We start from the raw sequence: 3,870 nt of genomic DNA, 5'->3' as shown, positions 1-3,870 counted from the left end.
AAGACCCTATAAATGCTTGCTGGAAAAATACACGGGGGGGCGGGGGTGCTCAGTCTCACTGGAGTACTGAGTCACCCGTTGGCGCCTTTGACAATAAAGAATCCTCTTGCTGTTTGCATCCATTGGCGTGGCTTATTGAGTCTGGGGGATCTTTCCTGAACCCTAGATATTAGGGTCTTTCATCCCATAATACCCTTCAGGGTCTCCTTCGGAAGTGTGTACCCACACTTACAGATGCTTATATATTGTACATATACAGATCCAACAACCACTTTAGATAGTACTTCCGTGCATGGGGTCATACTGTTTGTATTCTGTGACTGACAGACTTCACCGCAATAATATCCTCAGGGTTCATCCATGCTCTGGAAATGGAAGGCTTTCTTTCTGTGTAAAGATGAAACAGTAGCCTACTCTAGGTATACACCCCATTTCTTTATCACTCTTGCCTGATGTTCTTAGATGAGACATTCCATGTGACTTGGAGCTTTAAAGTAGGTGATGTCAGAGTGGAAGACCAATGGGGCCTCGATGGATGTAGGGTCAGCGGGTTTGGGGATATCTGACTCCGAGGGACATTACAGTTAGTCTGTTGCGGAACGCCACTCCTTCTTTAGCTGTCTGCAGCCCTTCCTGTGATGGTGTACTTAGTAATCCTTACCCTCTACTTGTAGCCATCTAATTACGGTTGTTTGCAGCAAATTGTCTTCTCTATTATTAAATTATATTACACTATTTGTTGTTTGTCTGGAGATAATGTCTACATAGCCCTGGCTGTCCTGGAACTTGTTAAGTAGACAAGGTTGGCCTTGAATTCACAGCAACACTCTAGTACTGAGCTACATCTCCAGCCCTAACAATAAGTTTAAACTATTGAATATTAAATATCTGATCAGTTTGTGCTGGGCCTTTAAGTTGTTTCCAGCTTCCTGTCATTAAAAATTATGCTTTCAAGCCAGGCATAGTGGTACACAGATTTAATCCCAACACGCCAACAACAGAGGTGGATCTCTGTGCCTACTTTCTCTAGGTCTAAACTTAAATAATCTGCCATTTCCACCCACTTCTGCCTCCTAGGTTTTCAATAGATGGAGCCATTAGTAGACCTACCAGGTCCCTATTGTGTCCCAAATTATTGCTAAAAGAACTTCATAGGCAAAGCATGAAAAGCAATCCAGAGTGTTTCCCACAGCCTGGAGCAACAAACTTGTCAAGTTTCACCAGAGTGCTCATTCAACACATTCCTGTGGAGGACTTAACTTGGCAGACGGGGCTGTAGTCAGCTGACTTCAGACTCTAGGAGTTAATCACTCTTGGAATTTCACAGAGTTCGCAGTGCTTTTTCAAGAAAAGCACAAAGTGAGCCTTTGAAGACACCCAGACATGGCTAATATTCGATGATATCAGGGTCCAGAGGACACTCCAAAGGGGTTCCAGGTTCTTCTTTTTTCAAAACAGCGAATTGATGAGACACAACTTTGGAAGAGTCCAGGACAGGAAAATATCTATATCTTCTATATTTATATCTAATCTGCATCTATATATTTAATTAGGAAAGGATAAACTTCCAAGAGAATAAACAGGGCAGAAGAGAGGTCACATGATCATTCTGCCCAAAAGGATCAGGGCTTCTGTATCTTGCAGCACGGGATTTTTGTCTCATTCATGTAGTATGAGCTTATTTTATTCGGTGTGAATATGTATCTGTGTGTGCAGTGCACACGTGTGGAGAATATGTATGCCCATTCATGTAAGTTCGGCGATCAACCTGTGATGCCTGTCCTCGTCATGGCACACTTTGTCTTTATTCTTGAGATGGTGGTCTCTCCCTGGCCTTGAATTTGGGGATTAGATCAAACTGACCAGGGATGCCCCTGTCTTCACCTCTCCGTTCTTGAGATTACAATCACAAGCTACTCCACCATTGTTTATCCTAATGGGGTCCTGGATATAACTCTGTTCCTCATATTTGCCTGGCGAATACTTTGCCAACTGAGCCATTTCCCCAACCTTCTCATTTTTTCTATACATGATGAAACTGCTGCAACCAGAAGATAGAACTGAGGCATTTTCTCTCCCTAGTCCTGGGGAAAAATATAAATAAACTGTTTATTTTTATCAGTTTTGTAATGGTCTGTCCTGTCTCTTTAAGAGATAAGCCCCGGGAGCTGGAGAGACGGCTCAGAGGTTAAGAGCACTGGCTGCTCTTCCAGAGGTCCTGAGTTCAATTCCCAGCAACCACATGGTGGCTCACAGCCATCTGTAATGAGATCTAGTGCCCTCTTCTGGCCTGCAAGCATACATGGAGGCAGAATGTTGTATACATAATAAATAAATAATTATTGTATAATTTGCAGTATCAACACTTAATACGAAATGCTTATTTCCACAGTGGGATAGAGGGAATATTAATCTTAAGGAGTAAGAAATTATTTCAGCTGAATATATAAAAAAGTTAAGAATAACTTTTAAATCAAAGAGAATTTTTAAGTAATCAGTCCAGTCTAGCTCTTACAAGGCTGAAGTTTATATTCAAGGAGACCTGAAATAAAAGATAAACATTTAACATGCTTATTTCAGTCAATTTCCATGAAGGAGGCAGAGCTCCTTAATTCCAGAAAAGAAAGTGACTTTAGTTGAATGATTATGACACCTTTCTCTAGCTCTTCTGCACAACAGAGTTCCCGGGCTGTAGCCCTGTACACCATAGATCACAAAAAACTGTGGAGCAGCCTCAGCAGTCAGGGGTGTCACTGCAGTAGGCACGTATGCAGGATTTCCCATTCCATCCTTTTCCTAAAGAGAGGCACGTGCTGCTGGGGGAAGGTGATGGGTTGGCCTCTGGGAATATAATCTGCATACTTACAGGTAAGCATTCCACAGTCACTCCCATTCCACTACTGTGAGGAATCTCCTCTGCTGTCATGCTGCATTGCTTCCACTCCAAAAGCTTCAGACCTGTATTTCCTTGGGCTTTGCTCTCATCCTGCAGATATTGGAAAATCATCCTGAGGATATCGCGTCTTTTCTGCCCCATCGAATCTAGGTAGACAATGCTCTTCTTTCTTAGGTCTATTACCACCAGGCTCCCATGCACATCCAAACAAACTGACACCAGCATAAGTTCCTTTGCAAAGAGCTTACTGCATGGGCCCATCTTTTGACCGACCTGTAACCCCCGCACTTTAATTTTGTGTAAAAGATGGTATTAAATACATGAACTGATGGATATCCTTGATTTTGATTTCCTTCCATGAGAAGATTCATGTAAAAATCGATGACATCATCATTGAGCCCCTGAGCCTCCTGTAGTTTCTGCATGTCTCCTCAAGTAATTTGCAATTTGAAGGCACAACTCAGATCTCATCTTGTGGCCCTGGGCCTAGCACACTACTGATTTCCTCTTCTATGTCCACATCAAGGCCATGGTCCAGGCCTCTGCCCTTCTCTCGGTCTGCAAGAGCCTTTTCCTTGGCCTCAGGTATTGGTATTTTGCTGTTGAGAATGCCATTGCTGGCGGTAATGTCCCCTACTGTCATCTTTAAGGTTTGTTCCAACTATCTGCTCTGTATCAGAACTTTTCTCCTCTGAACACCTCTTCTCCCTTTGGACTGATTTTGTCTGTGATGGGTCTTCTCTCAGAACAGCACAGGCAATTTGTGCAGGTTCAAACTGACTTGGTCCAGATCTGTGAATCTGTCCTTAAACACACAGCCCCTTTTTTTTTCCTTTGAGGTGCTCACGGGGCTTGTGTAAGTACTGTGAGGTTCAGAGCTCACATGATCACTGGGTTGAAGGTGCTCCAACAGCCTTCGGTACTTTCCATTGTGATGTTTCTGAACACCTTCCTCTGTTGCAGTAGGGGTGCTT

The 3,870-nt window shown here is 43.2% G+C and overlaps 1 pseudogene; it reads right to left on the bottom strand.

The window, feature by feature from the left end:
* Positions 1-2,750: 2,750 nt before the first annotated feature.
* Positions 2,751-3,539, bottom strand: LOC146889833 (sentrin-specific protease 2 pseudogene; annotated as a pseudogene).
* Between the last annotated feature and the right edge of the window lie 331 nt (positions 3,540-3,870).

Source organism: Myodes glareolus, chromosome 26 (assembly GCF_982192425.1).
Source record: "Myodes glareolus chromosome 26, mMyoGla1.1, whole genome shotgun sequence".
NCBI classification, from domain to species: domain Eukaryota; kingdom Metazoa; phylum Chordata; class Mammalia; order Rodentia; family Cricetidae; genus Myodes; species Myodes glareolus.
Note: the sequence above shows the minus strand (reverse complement) of the source record. Positions and strands in the feature narration are given on the sequence as shown.